Raw genomic sequence first — 17741 nt, forward strand, 5'->3', positions numbered from 1 at the left:
TCTCTACCATAGGACTAATCCTCAATGGTTTGTCTGTCACTATAGGAAAAGGAATATAATATACACCACCAGCTTCATTACACATAAAAAACATGCACATTTCAATAGCCAGTGAGTCCTTTACAGCAAAATCAATATATCCTGTCACCAACTCATAGGACAGATGCATATATATATATAGGTGCTACTTCCCTCCTCTATACCCTTCAAAATAACTGAATCTCCAGATTCTTCTCCAACCATGGGTGAGCACCACGAACTATCAATACTATGGTTATATATGTATCTATAATATCTTGACTAGCACCTGCACACTCAAGGAGCGAGTTGTCAGCATACCTTCATGAATATATCATTTAAAAGACTCCACACTGCTCAGCCACTCACTGCTTGAGGTTACATTTCCACTGGTTGCTAAACACTCTGGTTGTTTAGTCTCAGTGTTCAGTGCAGGGAACACTTGCTTCACCTGGTTACCTTTAATCACTTGACCAACTGGTTTGGTCTGCTGTTGCGTCTTATAACAATCTCGACTGTAGTGTCCTACACTTCCTCACTTGTAGCAGACCACATTAGTCTTCTGTATCTGTCTTGAGAAACTGGAAGGTGAGGGTTCACCATTTGATTGCTGAGGGGTATATCCTGGCTTTGTACTGGCATAGCCACTAGAAGGGTTTCTTACATTTATGTTCCTAAAATTCGATTGAGACCTATAACCTGTGAGTTGTTGGTTCTGGTACTTGACATTATAATTCCTTCTGCTACTGATGATATTATAATCTTCACTCAGTGTAGCAGCTTTGTCAAGTTTCTTAACCTCTCTCTCTCTTAAATAAACTCTTATGCGTTCAGGAATTCCTCACAGATATTGCTCTAGGACTATTAACTCCTCAAATTCTTCCATAGTTTTAAGTATAGTGGCCTCCAACCATCATATAAAACATCTTCTTGCTTTATAGGCATAATCCAAGAAAGTTATCTTGTCATCTTTTTCCAAAGATCTGAATCATTCATTGTAATATTCAGGGGTCATATGGTAAACTTGTAACACATTGTGTTTCAGTACACTGTACTCTCTACATTGATCAGCTGATAAGGCTAAATAGGCACTACTTCCTTTACCGATGAGAACACTCTGTAACAAGACTGACCATTTATTTATCCTCTGGCCATCACATACTTAAAGCCACTTTTTCAAAGTACTCAAAAAACTCATCTCGGGCTTCTTATGTGAACTTTGGAATTAACTTCTGCACTTTTACTACATCAAACACAGGGTCTGAGTTACCTTGAATATAGTTATATGAGGTTAGAGGTAATGTGGATCGAGCTCTGATTAACTCCAACTCCCTTTCTTCTTCTTCTTGCCTCCTTGCTCTTTCCCTGTCTCCCTTTTCTCTTTCTCTGTCTTCTTTTTCTCTTTCAGCCTGCATCTGCAGCTTAAGCAACATTCTTCTGATTCTAGGACCTTCAGTCTACACAAATTTTCCTCTGTTTCTAAACGTCTAAGCTCTGCCTCTGCATCGCTGTTCTCATTCTCTTTCCCCTGCTTATATGTAAATTCTATCTCAGCTGCATTCAACAATTCATATGCCTCATTTAACTCTCTATCTACTTTACTAGAGTCTATTAATGCTTGGATTGCAATACATTTGATTTGTACCTCAATCATACCACTAGTCACCTTACCCCTACAAGTAATTGCTAAAGCAATCCGCTGTGCTTTTAGTTAGGTTAGATTCAGATATCTTTCTGATGGATGGAGCTGCTAAAAACTCCTGAAGTTCAAACAGAGCCATTCTCTCTCATTTACTCAACTAAATTATTTTACAATACAATTCTAAATAACTAAGGGGTCACTCTCCTATGAAAATATATCCCTAACACCACCAGTATAAACAATAAATCGGGGTGATGATTTGCCTTGTTCTCCCAGGTCTGGGCACCATATAATATTGTCACAAAGTGACCAAGTACCTGGTTATCACACAACTAGTCACAAAATTCAAAAATTTACCTCACTTCAGCCAGATATCTGAACCCTCATAACAATAAAATTACGAGTTAACAATCTAAAGGTAACAGTGATCCCTTATAACTTGCTTATCACTTGAAAAATCAAATTAAGTTTATCAAGTTATATGTGAGGTATTGAGATATGCTAGATAAAGAAGGGCATCACTCCATCAAACAACTATAATTGTTTCCCTGGTCTTCATTCACTTCCATCTATGAGAGGAGAACAAATCATGTCTATCACTTACCTTGTGCATACACAAATGACCCTATTCACTGGTGGTCAAAAAATGAAACACTGTGTTTTTAAAACTTTAAATACACAAATTTATTTCTAACTTCAAAAGTTATGACTAGAATTCACAATCTGAAAAAAATTTACCATTACTTGAAAACAATAAAAGATGTAATTAATTTTTAAACAAGATTAATTCACAAAACTTTGATTTATCAAGAAATTACGTTAACTAAGCAAAATTCAAATTATTAAGATTTACTCAAGATTTGAAAAAGAAATCTTAACAAATGTAAATCAAACCATGTATGGCATGTTAAAGAATCAATGTATGTAAAATGTTAAGTTGATAAAAGTTAAATCACCAACACATCAGTTTGGGTAACACTATGAAATTGCAAACACAGGAACTCACAAAAAATCAAAAGCAAGAACATACAAAGAATGCACAAAAGATTTATCAACAGTAATTTCACTAAGTCAAAATCTATCTGACTCTTTTATTTTACTATTTTACCATGGTGAAAGTAAGTAAAAACCACATTACCTTATACAAGTTTCTGAACTCTTTAGTAAATCCCTTGCTGCAGGTCAAACCAGTATTTTCATATGGCACCGTTATACTAACAGTTTCACTAAACTCGCATCTTAAATTATATGTCTGGAGTGTGACCACAAATTTTACTCTCTTCTGAAGGAGAGAGAGAGAGAGAGAGAGAGAGAGAGAGAGAGAGAGAGAGAGAGAGAGAGAGACCAACTTAACTCTACCAAGTTTCTGTCTTAACTGATCAGCTTCCCAAAATTCTACTATAAGAGTAAACCTGTGTTGTCAGTTAGGCATTTTTGGAAAGGGGTCACTCTGGGAGAAAACAGGAATAAACACAGTTTCTTAATCTGGAGAAGGGGAAATATTCAAGGAATGTATTCTCTGGATCAGAGGGCTATATAGGACTGTCCCCTTATCTGTATGATTGACAGGGATTTCCTGTCTGTACACTTATTCAAACAGAGAGGCTTCTGGATCAGGCAGCTTATCTGCACCTGTCATCCCACATCTCTTTATTTAATAGAGGATTTCCTGTCTTAATACTTGTGCAAACTACAAACTTTTAAATCAAACATGGTTATCTAACTTGTCATCTCATCTCCCTTTAACTGACAACATAAATGGTTTAGGGCCTCTCTTGCATAAAGGATTTCTGGTAGTCACCCACTTGACACCTGAACAAACATTCAGCTGTGCACACAAGAGCTTCTCCCTAACACAGCACATGACAAACACAAGAGAAAATATATGAAAATTACAAAAACATTAATTTTATAGAAGACATACACGTCATAAGTTATGTATATATATATATATATATATATATATATATATATATATATATATATATATATATATATATATATATATATATATATATATATATATATATATATATATATATATATATATATATATATATATATATAATGCCTAGCAGTGAGTCAAAGCAGGATATTCCCATAATCCACCTAAGCATTCTCATCTCTTTTTTCCCAAGCTTTACTTCCTCTTTCCTTATCAGAAACATGGGCATCTAGGAAGAAAAGACGAAGTAAAGCTTGAGAAAACAGAGATGAGAATGCTGAGATGGATTATGGTAATATCACTGCTGGAGAGATTGGAAAATGATGAAATAAGAAGAAGAGCAGGCTTAGTAAAGATAACAGGGGTGAAAGGAGAGTAATGATTGAAATGGTATGAGCATGTGTTAAGGATGGATGGCGAGGAGGGAGTGAAGAGGGCTTGGGAAGAACCTGTTAGAGGAAGAAGATCGTGAGGGAGACAGAGAATTAGATGGCGGGATAAAGTGATGGAAGATATGGAGAGAAGAGGTTTGGTGGAGGATAATGCCTTTGATAGAAGGCAGTGGAGAAGGTTCATCAGGCAACCAACCCCTTAACATAGATATAACGGTGGGAAAGAAAAAGAATGGTCGTCATAGTATTGTAGTTTTGTCAGTGAGGCGTTACAAATCGCATTAAGTGGAAAAAGGAACACTTGTGGTAACTCTGTTGAGGCAAAGCAGTACATTAGGTGCCAGGCAGTTAGTCGACTGTAGTGCAGTCATGGCTGATAAATGCATATAGTTAACTTTCTTATCCTTAAATGACTGTTGAGTATCTCAAAACAACATCTGACGGACGCTAAATTGGATACTGATCCAAGTCATTGACATATTGTTGAGGCATTTCCGGTTATGAGGACTATTTTGGACACAGACAAACACACACACACACACTCACTCACACACACACATACACATATATATATATATATATATATATATATATATATATATATATATATATATATATATATATATATATATATATATATATATATATATATATATATATATATATATATATATATATATATATATATATAACATGTAATTGTGGAAACAGTATGCTGAAATTATGAGCAGTGTAACCTCATTATGAAAAATGATGCTCCTGAATTTCGAAGAGCATTGCATTACTACTCTAAAAGCTATTCCCCTTACATTTCAGTACATTTTTATTTATTAATAGTTGATTAATTTCTTTTTTTTTTTGATAAGTGGGCTCTTTTCCTTTTGTATTTCCTTTTACCTCCTCTTGCTTCTTGCTAATGAACACCATATTCTTTAGAAGCTTGAATTTCAAGTCAACGGCCCCCGTTGGCTTGTTCCATATGGATGGGTTTCATCTTGTGAATAATAATAATAATAATAATAATAATAATAATAATAATAATAATAATAATAATAATAATAATAATAATAATAATAATATAAATTTTCAGAACAAACCAATAAAATGCAACTATTGGAAGAGTGAAGTTATTCAGTTACTCAAGAGCCAGCACTTTCTTGAGAGGCGGACTGCAGAGAATGTAAGTTATTTTTAAAAGTTATTTTTCAAAAGACTAAAGTTTTATTCTCTTCTGACGTTGCATATTTTCTTTTGAGGAATTTGTTGAGCAGAAAAGACTGATATGGCAAAGATTCTCTCTGTCTCTCTCTCTCTTTCTTTCTCTCTAGTATTTATCTGTGCTACTTATTTTAGACTTGACAGCTCCCAATTTTTTTATCTCTCTCTTTCATAATCAATACAATGATGGTGTTAAAACAGTGTAAAAAATAGTTATAAAAATAATGCGAAAGAAATTTCATTTGCAAATGTGATGGTCTCACTCTAATTGTTGTTTCCCCATCATGTTCCCACTGTCTGGTTCTATCGATACCTTTAACAAAGTCGAAATCATCCAGTGTTTAAGTCAAAAGAGGGCCAAGATTAGAAGTAAGATCAAAAATTAAAATGTCACTCTTCGTTGAAAAAGAATTTATGATAATGGCGATAACGTGACGGATATAGTTGTAAATATAATAACTATCAATAAGAGAGAACCCAAAAAAAAAAAAAAAAGAAAAGAAAAGTGATTGTCAAAGCACTTGAAATGTTATTCTGGATCAGTAATGTGGTGCATGTGCCTCATCTGCCTGTCGTAATGTGGAGTATGTTGCTACATTCAAGCACCCTTAGGAGAGAGAGAGAGAGAGAGAGAGAGAGAGAGAGAGAGAGAGAGAGAGAGAGAGAGAGAGAGAATCAAGCTTCGTAAGAAACTAATGAAATTTGAAACAAGGAAACAGACCAGGAAATATTCTACTAATTTTAATCAATAAGTACAAATACAACCGTTTTCAGGAGGATGGTTTATGTCATAGATCACTGAGATAATTGATATAAAATTCTCCTTGTCAAGAGAGAGAGAGAGAGAGAGAGAGAGAGAGAGAGAGACTGTTCTGTTACATACCTTGGGAAATTTTTACCTCGAATACGAATGCGAATATAATATGAAATCAGACATACAAGGCAACAATGACTGATAAGTTTTCTGAATTATATAAAATTCCAAAAAACTAAACCATTACTTTGTAATGGCCAATTAGCAAAAATCAAGCGACGATTACTGAAGCAAATCGCTAGGATCCCGTGTGGGGAGTGAGTTAATGTTTGAGACTTTTATATGTATGCATGTGTAAGTGTTCAAATATATGCATCTGTTTGTATATGTGTATATGTAAATTATATTTACTAGACTTGGAGGGTAGAAGGGACTGTATATGGCAAACACTACCGTTATCAAGACTTTGATTCAAATGTAGATCTTTAGTTTATAACGCAAAGAACAGTCTGCCAGTAGCAGCAGAGGTGATGAAAAACCAGATTTAAAATAAAATTTGGTCTTACTTTCCAAGATTTGTGTATGTGGAAGTTTACGTTCGAATATTGCTTTTACTAGAGGGGTGTTGTTACACAGTGTGACTACATTATTGCATCAGTTTGACATTCTACTTCTGCTTCTTATACTGCTAATAAAATTAATAATGTCGTCGTCTGTGATGTTTGGGCAGGGATTGTTTTGGCGGTGACCTTGACCCTCTCTCCCCTGTCCCCAGTGGGAGTGGGAGGCTTGTTTGTTGTATCTCCTTCTGTTATGTTGTTATGTCCCGATATGCCCTGCCCAAACACCACAGACGAGGACATTAATAATTTTATTAGCAGTATAAGAAGTATAGGTAAAATGTTAAACTAATGCAATAATGTAGTCACACTATGTAATAACTTATGATGTGAATATAATGTAAATAGTTAACCGACCCCCTACTAAACATTATTTTTTTTACAATGACTACGATAAAATTAACAACAGAAATTTCCATCAGTTTCTAAAATCTACTTTCCTATGACCTAACAACACACATAGAGACATACACACACATACACACACACACACACCACACAATGTTACATTATATTGTCAACGTATTTTTTTTCTCTAAAAAGTTTAGTCATTTAATTCTGAAAACTTCACACGCGGTTACTCCTGTTTTTGCCATTCTGTTTTCAGTACATATAACAGATTTAAGACTGAAGCTTCAAATGAACAATAGCTAAAACCATAGGATATTGGTAGAAACTAAAAAAAAAAAAATTTCCCTCGGGTTTATCACAGATACATTTAAGATTGTTACAGAATGCATGTGGTTCAACAGAGGGATGAGCTGAAACACGACTCCGATAATATAAAAGTAAATTGGGAGGAGGCAGGCCTACCGCTGGTTAAGGTGACAAACGTAGAACCATCACTGCTAAAAAACGAGCCTACCTTTCACTATAGGCAGAGAGATAAGCTTTCAGGGAAACTATGTTTGGCTGAAGTCGAGCCACTGGAATCTTGAGCACATGTTTACTCTTCTCATATTTTATCAGCTGGCAAGATGGGGAATTTGCTGAACATAACAGTCAGTGTAAGTGTAAGCATAAACTAGATGACTATTAGATGGAGCAATCATCGTACAATGATATTATAAATTATGGTAATAAATGGGTATGACAAACCCTAGTTAACGGAGCATTTGGGCAGGAAGTATTCCTGTAGAATACCTGGCGTTTGCATCTTATTTTTCTAAGGATTAAGGGAAGTTGTTTAACGAAAGAGAGAGAGAGAGAGGGGGAGAGAGACGGGGCATGCCTTATTTCTGCTCTTTACATGATATTAAACAATCGGTAGAATTACAAGCTCCACAGCCTTTCACAAATTGTGATGGCCACTGCAAGGCTTTCTCGTCGTTTGACATCCCACCTCCAGCAGGAGCACCGGAAAAGCAGACCCTTGAAAAACCATGGCATCAGCCTGATGAGGGTGATTGATGCTTGTTGACAACTGAGCTATAAATGGTAGGTCAACTGTTAAAAGATCTCATCATATCAAAGACACTTTATGTATAGGAGAAAAATAGCCGTCAGCGAACGCACAGATTGGGTCAACATCTTGTTATCAGCATTCATTCACAAAAATTATTATTATTATTATTATTATTATTATTATTATTATTATTATTATTATTATTATTATTATTATTATTATTGATGTTGTTGTTGTTGTTGTTGTTGTTGTTGTTGTTGTTGTTGTTGTTAATTTTTTTGTTGTTATTTTTAACAGTATCTTTGTTTTATTTTTGGTTTCCTCATATCACTGGCGTATTGTTTTTAACTGATATATTTACAGTCAATATGATGATGATGATGAAGATGATGATGATGATGATGATTATTAGCCTACCCTTTTTCACATTCACAGTATCTTTGTTTTTTTTTGGTTTCCTAATAACAGTGGCGTACTATTTTTAACTGATTTATTTACAAACATTATAATGAAAAGGCAAGCTATTTCAGTACTATTCATCATCAGCTGTATTCTAATTATTATTAGTAAATCATCATTGTTCCTTTTTACGTAGTTTTAACTAACACTATTTTGACAAGGATTTTCATTTCTAATGAAAACTTATAAACTACTGGTTATTGTCATGGAATGTCATTAAATAATTAGTCAATTTGGATTGGCAAACTGCTCTTTTGAACCTCTTTTGTAGTTAGGGGTAGCTTCCCAAAGTGACTTTATGACCTTACCAGCTATGTCAAAACTTGAACATCTGTGCGGCCGTCCAGACGGTCGCGGAAGATCAAACAGATTTCCCAGTCCTTCTTCTGATGATGATAGACATTTCCCCAACGATTCACAGTGCTTTTATCCACTGCCAGGTCCCTGTAGGCATTCTGCAAGCGCCTGTGAATATTTGTGACGATCTCGTTTTCCGCCAAAGGAAATTCTATCTCTACTCTTTGTTTAGATCTTACCTCAGTCACGGAGGCTCTTTCGATAGGTGATTATAGTGCGGCCGTCTATCGGAAATGAATGAAAATTATGACCAAACGCGCAACTGTCTATGGATATTGCAAAAAAAAAAATTTAAATATTTTGGTATATATATATATATATAATATATATTATATATATATATATTATATATTATCCCATATATATATATATATATATATATTATTGTTACAGACTGGACTTGGTTTTGATAAATTTAACACAAAATTATAATTGATGCTGCCACGAAAACAAGAGTCCAGTTTGTAAACAAATGATTTAATTGAAGACTTACCTCAGAATTTTCCTGGAGTTATAATTTAAGGTGGAAGGTCGCCATGTTGGTTTAGAATTCTTTTGCCAATTTACAGGGATTTATTTATAGAAACTTAGCAAATAAACAGTGCAAATCAACATTTAGTCACAATACACCATAATCACTGAGGGGCAGATTCAAAATAGGACACAGTAACAATAATGAAATGAATTGGCAACAAGCAAGTGGATAAAAATGGGGCCAATCTGCAATAATCAGTTCAATGATAATAATCACATTCAGTCTGCTCTGATTACGTGAAATAGTAATGCAAATGATGGTGTTCCAGGATGGAGAAATACTTCATAAGAACAGTTGGCCACAACAGAAAACTTCTCCAAACTACGACCAGGAATTACTGGGGTGGCAGGCGGGAGTATGGAAGCAACTACGATCAAAAAGAGGTTCTGAGTTAGCCCTGCTCAACCTAAGGAAATGGAGTCTTCCTACAAAGATTACAACACGTTCTTAAATACAACACATAACGTAGCCTAGAAGGTGCTTTAATGACACGTAAATATGATCTGAGAATCGGAGCAGCATGTGCGTTAACAATGAACACGTAATTATACGCGTCAAAGTTAACACGCTTTAACTTAAATAACCAGCCCTTAGAACTGGTGGAGGATAAGTGATTGTTATTTCGGGATCTTTTACTCGAGTTCAAAAAATGCGTAAATGGCAGTACAGGGGATACAGGCAAGATTTACAAAGGGAAGATTGTTTCGTGGAGGAAAAGGTTAAAAGTTCAAAAGAAATGGAAATTAAGGAGTTAAGTACAAGAGACAGGACTGGCTTTTTGACTACTCGCAAACGTACAAACCTTTTATGACTATTATAGGCACCTACAACCATTCCAGGTCCCTTGTTTGCAGACAGTCCGGCCAGCAGAGATGGAGGAACCGCAACGAGTCCGCTGCAGATGAGGTCAGACCAAAGAGTGGCTTCTGTTTTCCCCAACATGGCTTCAGTGGGGGTATCTGAGTTCTGGCCAACGTACCTGCAAGGAGCCATACGCCAGCAAAATCACAGAGAAAACAGACCTTAGGACTAAGGCCTTACAGAATAAAATCCTACCGCATCCCCTAAGTTCGATATGCCTATTGGGCTATATGAACACTATTGCTACCCCCATCTCAGGCGATGGGGGAGATGGGGGTTTGGGTACTGTTCTAGCATCGTAAATCTTTATTCTAGGTGTGTTCTGGTAGCAGGGGGTTTTAAGAGGAGACCCATTGTCTACCCTGCCTGGGCATTTCCTGTAGGCCGTGGAAGCAATCTCTGTCCATATGAGTGAAAAACAACTGAGTTCTGCCATATTGGCGCCAGCTATAAGCTAACTGAAATTATAATTCTATGCCTAAGTTATATAGATAGCAGCTAAATAGGAGGGAGGAATATATCCTTATCTTATATATATATATATATATATATATATATATATATATATATATATATATATATATATATATATATATATATATATATATATACACATATATAATATATGTGTGTGTGCGTGTGTGTGTTTGTGCGTGTGTTATCTGTGTGTCCATCCCGTGAGTGATTATCTCTTTCTCTTCTCTCTCTCTCTCTGTCTCTTATCTCTCTCTTTTAATCGCTGGAAAACACAGGTTTTCTTAATTACCTTTTTCATTCCCAGGTTGATTAATAAAGAGAAATTAAAATAAGATATATAATAATTTTGGATTAACATTTACAATATTAAAAAAAAGTCTTAAATTCATAACTATCCTTTGAAAAAGGACAACGAACTAACATAGGAAGTTTCCATGAACTAGAATAGCCATATAAGAATTAAGGGAAAACAGTACAGTTGAGGAAAGAAGCGAACAGTAGCTGGCAAATGACCACACAGCAATTCTGATAAGCTGCAAATAACAATATTGCATCTATTGAAGATAGTGATTTTAACTAACTTCTAGTAAAATTGCGATATATAAATAGATAAATCCCCGATGGAGTTCATGTTTCAAACCAAGAGAATTAGCTCAAAAGAATTTGAGAGAACTGGTTATGTGTCGATCATCCCCCATTAGGACAGCTAAATAAGACATATAAGGAAGGTATCGCTGAACCTGAAATACCAGCACAGATGCACTGACCCCTTAATTAAGCAAACATAATTGAAAGGAGGGAAGGAGGGGTGCTGAGCGTCTTCAGGAGAAAGTCAGACAATATGATAAAAGGAAAGAAAGAGAGACAACATGTTAAAGCCAAACCAAACTAGTTCAGAATGTGAAATCACAAATTCAGAATGAGAAATGACAAATACGCCAATTGAAGTAAAAAGAGAAAGCCGACAGCAAAACTAATGAATGAAAATACGTTAAAACCCAGCAACGTAAATAGCCTTCATAAAGAAGAACCTAAACAAAGCGACTGACCTCAAACCGAGTCAGCGTACAGCCAACACTAACGTGACCTCGCCAAAATATGCAACTGCTCACAACCAGGGAAGGAGTGTCACGCGGCAAACGACAGTGACCATCATAACAATTGCTTACACCGCTGTCTACTACGATCATTTATAACTAAGGAACCAGGAGGCACAAAAGGTGAGTTGCACATGTATAAAACGCATAGGTTTTGATTAGCACAAGAAGCCTTCGTTATCTGATTGTTTCCCGTATTTACACATAAAGTAATTTACTGACAGCATCAAATATTTTGTTTTTCTCCTGGTGGTTAGAGAAAACTTCGAAAATGCAAATAATTTTATGCTAATCTCGGCAACATTGGTGCCTGTGGCAATGCAGACAGAATAGGAGATCACTTAATATTGTTTTAAAGGTTCAAAGTAGCCATTTTTACGCTCTCTCACTCTTTTTATTGCAAAGAGCAAATTCACTGATCAACATTTGTTTTCGGGTTAAATCGTCGGGAATGTTATTAAAAAAAAAACTTAGGAGACATGATAGTGTTTATTTTCATACGCGCATGCTCAAGAATCAGTTGTTTTTCCCAAAGAATGATTTACAAAGGGCAATGAACAACGCAATAGCCATTGCCAAATTCACACTGTAACTACTGAATCATTAATGGATTCCTGTGATAAAGAGGAAATCTGACAGCATTGCACACTTCGTAACCCTAAATAGAAAGTGCATCAAAACCACGTCGGCACCCTCAAACACTGGGCGCTCATTTCTATCATTGACGCATTCTTGCTCCGTGTGAATAAAGAGGCCCTTCCTTTCCAGCGCCTCTTTCGCGCCATCTAGCCAACGCTGTTTCTAAGCCTTCTCTCCTCCTCCTTCCTACCACTCCTGAGTTGTAAACGCACTTTACCAGCCTATTACCCTTTGTTCTTTGCACATGGCCTAACCATCTGAAAATAATTTTGCGATGTGTCCTTTCAAATGCATAAGAAACGATATATCTCAACACCTTAAATCTTTTTTGCTCACGTTTACATTTAACATCATCTCTTAATGTCTTAAATGAACCTGGCTTAACAGAAACGCATAGCCTGCATGCACTTTGTCACAACACAACAATCACACCTGTATATATATAAATATTTATATATTATATATATATATATATATGGATATATATATATATATATATAATATATATATATATATATATATATATATATATATATATATATATATATATATATATATATATATATATATATATATATATATATATATATATTATTCAAGGGTTTATCCCTCCCTCCTTTAGCCGCCAGTGCATCATTATTCTTGAAATGCAGTTTCTCTTTTCATTTGACGATTGGGGCAGGGAAATATGGCGGGCGACGTAGCAGTGAGTGTATTTTGAACCAGAGAATAGCAGTTAGCACCAATTTGTACCAATGTAGGAATCACTTCCCCCCAATCGCCTGATCTGGGGAAACAATGTGGACCCCTTTTTCACCCCCATCATGTGATGTGGTAGAAGTTAGGTACTGGGAGCTTAAGGGGCATAGTAGGCTAGCTGACAGGTAGGACCTTAACCTCTAAGTACTTAATCTTTAAGGATCCTTTCCCTTCGCTTTTTTTTGCTGGCTGTATGACTTTTGCAGGTCCAATAGGCCTAAATTTCGACAAACACGGCCAACACAAAGCGCCATCTCAGAGATACATTCAGAGACCTCCTGTATCCCGTCGAAGATGCATGTCTCCGTCCCTTCCGTCTTAGCTGGGTGACGCTACTTGATGCATGGCTGAGTCAATCGTGTTTTGGCGCCAACAACAATGGTAGACCAGGTTCGTGATTCACAAGTAGTCAGTACGCCAGCCCTTTCCCTCCTCCCTGGAAACCCTCGTTTTTTTCCATTCCTTTAAACTTCAATTCCTTTCTCAACAAAAGCAATTCCCTTTGTTAAGTTGTCCTGCTTCAGCATCCCGTAACTCGCCTCGTAACTTGCCTTGAAATCAGGTAAAAAGATCCAGTAATAAATATCCAATTATCCCTTCCTCAGTGCAAATTAAGGGCAAATTAGTCTAAATGATACAAGTGTCTTGAAGCTTTTTCTTTTTGTGGATGTCGGCAACACGTTTTCATTGTCTCAGAGCCCAATCCACAACTTTTCAAAATTACAAGATTTCTTATAATTATCTTTTGGGCTACGTAATGTTTTAGCATTTAAGAATGTGCATTTGTGTAATATGTTATAGGAAGATTTCATTTCTCTTTTCGTGTGGTGTTAACTCATAACCTCTCTTCCAGGGGAGACATCATCTGCTCAGTTGCCAATCTTTGTCCACTAATTCTGACTGCCATCCAAATTTTGCAACCATTCCTGGTCGCAGCTTGATTGAAAGATTCCATTGCTGACCGCACAGAAACTTTTACATGAATTGATTCCATTATCCTGGAGTTCATCCCTTTTGAAGAATAATTTTGAGACGATTTAATGTAACTTTGACCTAACCAAGTTATTGTTATAACAGGGATAATTGTACATTGGCCCCTTCATAATTACATTGCTTATTTGCCAAGTACTGCATTATTGCTCACTGTATATAATTCCTGCCCATTGGTTTTTACATTCTTTTTGTCTCCTTGCATACTTGTCCCAGTCTCTGTAAATAAACCCCTTTTAATTGTAAAGAAGTCTAATTTCAAATGGCGACCTTAATCATTTACTTGTAAATCCAGGAAAATCTAAGGTGAGTTTCCAATACCTTTCTTTTGTTTATAAACTCAGTGCCCCCTTGGTTCTTTTGGCAGTACCTTATAATAAATTGTTCCATATTTTTCTCCCCATTGCCCAGTTTTTAACAATATATATATATATATATATATATATATATATATATATATATATATATATATATATATATATATATATATATATATATATATATATATATATATATATATATATATTATATATGTGTGGGCTTTGGCTAATGAATTTTAAATTAATTATCGTAATTTAGGTAGCGTGTTCCGCCGGAGACACAAGTAAACTGTCAATTGAAGTTACCCCAAAAAGACAGATAATTACTTAATTGGATTAGGTCACCCGTCGGAACAATGATTGAATCATTGGATTATTTCGGTAATAAATAAATTACATCAAACCCCTTTCATTACCCACCTTGTCCCAATAAAGAAAGAATGAGCTGTGATAGCGAGGAGATTTACATGAATCGCTTAGTCGACGTCGAACACAGTTAATTTTCCTGGCTTCAGTAAAGAATAATGCAATGGTGTTCGTACACTCAAGGCTACCGTACAAAGTTAGCATTGGTAAAGGATATTTCTCTTCCAAACAATGGTGATATCAGGATCCAAGGCTTGCCTAAAATTTTACTTATACTTGACTTTCCATAATTCCTACTTACTGCATGGGAATAGCTTAAGCAATTTCACTAGGCAATGATCATTATTCATACACTAGATTTCATAAAAGAAATATGGTTATACAAGGTTCTCTCATAAGTAGTGGCTGAAGGGGAAAAATGGAAAAATTAAGTACAGTGGAAGAGATACTAGCAAGATGACGAAAACTTGTCAATTCCAGACTTACCGTTTACGTAGGTTGCTTGCGCAATGCAACTGACGATCGGAATTCTCGAAGAATGCTTATTGTCGATTCACTTAATAAAACAACAGACTGGGAAAGGACAAAGGATAGAGTTGCTCGAAGCATGGATGCGTGCTCCTTTTACGACGGTCGGTCTCTCTCTGCCAGGTCAGGTCAGGGCAAGGCTGGGCTGTTTGTCCGACTCTTGTCCATAGCCCCTGGCAGTCTGAAAAATTGACAGAGACAGCCGAATGCATAGGGCAGGGAAAAAGGAAGCTTGGAGAAAACCGTCCCTGTTGGTTGAGGTCTCTAATGCTAACGTATCCCCTACTGAGGACGTTACTTTTTTGAAAACACAGCCTATCATCCCTTGCCCACGTTCTCTTAGCTTCGACACAGACGCTGTCCTGTCTTTGTTAGAAAGTATCCGTACTAAAGTAATGCAGAGGGACAGAAAAAGAGAAAAACAGCTGTCCAAAAAGAAAAAAAAATATGCTATATATATATATGCTGGTATATATATATATACATATTTATATTATAGATATATATACATATATATATATATACACACTATATATATATATATAATATATATATATATATATATATATATATATATGTATATATATATATATAAATATATATATATATATATATATATATATATATATATATATATATATATATATAATATATATATATATATTTATATATATATATATATATATATATATATATATCGTTTTATAATTTTTTGTATTCATATATATATATATATTTTATATATATGTGTATATATATATAATATATATATATATACATATATATTATAATATATATATATATATATATATATATATATATATAATATATATATATATATATATATTAATATATATATATATGTGTTTATTTATATATATATATATATATAATATATATCGTATATATATATATATTAATATATATATATATATATATATATATATATATATATAAATAAATATACAGATATATATAATTTATCCATCTAATTGGTTTTCCTTCCTAGAGTGTGTCTTAGAACATGTTAATAGTTTATGATTTCTTCTGAAAATTTAATGATTCTAACCATTCTAACCAGATTTTAACCAATCTCAGTCGGCTAACCACCCGACACGTATTTCACCGACGTGATTACAGGTCAAAATGGCTTATTTGGGAAACGCGGATATAGATCTCTTACCCTCCGTGATCCATTGACAGAGGGAGCAACAAAGAAAAAGAGAAAGGAAACAAAAACCTTTTTTAGAACAAACGGAAAACGTTGCACTGATCATTAAAGGTTTGCTCGGCTGTTCTAATGAACCTTTTCGATTACGCTCGTGAGAAAAGAGAAGCTCTTCAGTAGTTGTGAACTTCTGGGATTGGTTCTCTCTCTCTCTCTCTCTCTCTCTCTCTCTCTCTCTCTCTCTCTCTCCATTAAGGCGAGGCCGTCTTTTAAGTGTACTGGAAAAAGAAAAAGAAACGTGCGAGCGTGAATACCAACGCACAAAGCCCCGGCAACTGGATGAGTGGAATAATTGTTCCATTGTGAAATGACTAAAGCGATAAAACTGACTAAGAATCATAAAGGCAGAAACTTACTATTTTCTTATGGAAAAAGAAAAGACAGCTTTGTCAATATTTGTCCCAGTGAACCAAAAGCAAGAAAAATATAAAGTAGATAAGGATTCATACAATGATTTTTGAGTGATGGTGTCCTTTGAGGAAGTACGATACTTATTTATACTTTTGACTATTATACGACAAAATTGATGCCTATGTATATCGTTATTGTATAAATGACTATCGATTTACTCCTTAATGCACAAAATACTAATCATAATAAAAAAAAAGAGTGAATGCTTTAATATTTGGAACCGAGGTACTTTTGACGTCCCAATTACCCTCAGAAACAGAGGTAACATGCAAGGCGAATATCGCATGCTTTATGCTCATTTGCAATTTAGATTACCTCTCTCTCTAATCTCTAATATCTCTAATAATTTTACTCGGTCATTTTGTGAAGGCATTTAGCCGCTTAAGTAAATGGTAATGATAAAAGATTTATTCTTTTTCATGAATTGCTCAGAAAACTCAGCTTGATGTGAACGGTGAAATTTAGTTTCTAAAACAGAGAGCCTGAAGTAAGAAACCAGTGTAATTGATATTTTACAGCTATTAAGTTAAAAATAAAGATGAATTATTTTTGTTATACCATATATTTTTTTCCAATACCTTTTAACCTTTTGGCAAGGATGGACATTGATCAATAAATTCAGTTTTATACTGGATGTATATATATATTGATATATATTATATCCGATATATATATATATATATATATATATCGAATGTGTGTGTGTGTGTGTGTGTGTGT

Source organism: Macrobrachium rosenbergii, chromosome 46, assembly GCF_040412425.1.
Source record: "Macrobrachium rosenbergii isolate ZJJX-2024 chromosome 46, ASM4041242v1, whole genome shotgun sequence".
Classification (NCBI taxonomy): Eukaryota; Metazoa; Arthropoda; class Malacostraca; order Decapoda; family Palaemonidae; genus Macrobrachium; species Macrobrachium rosenbergii.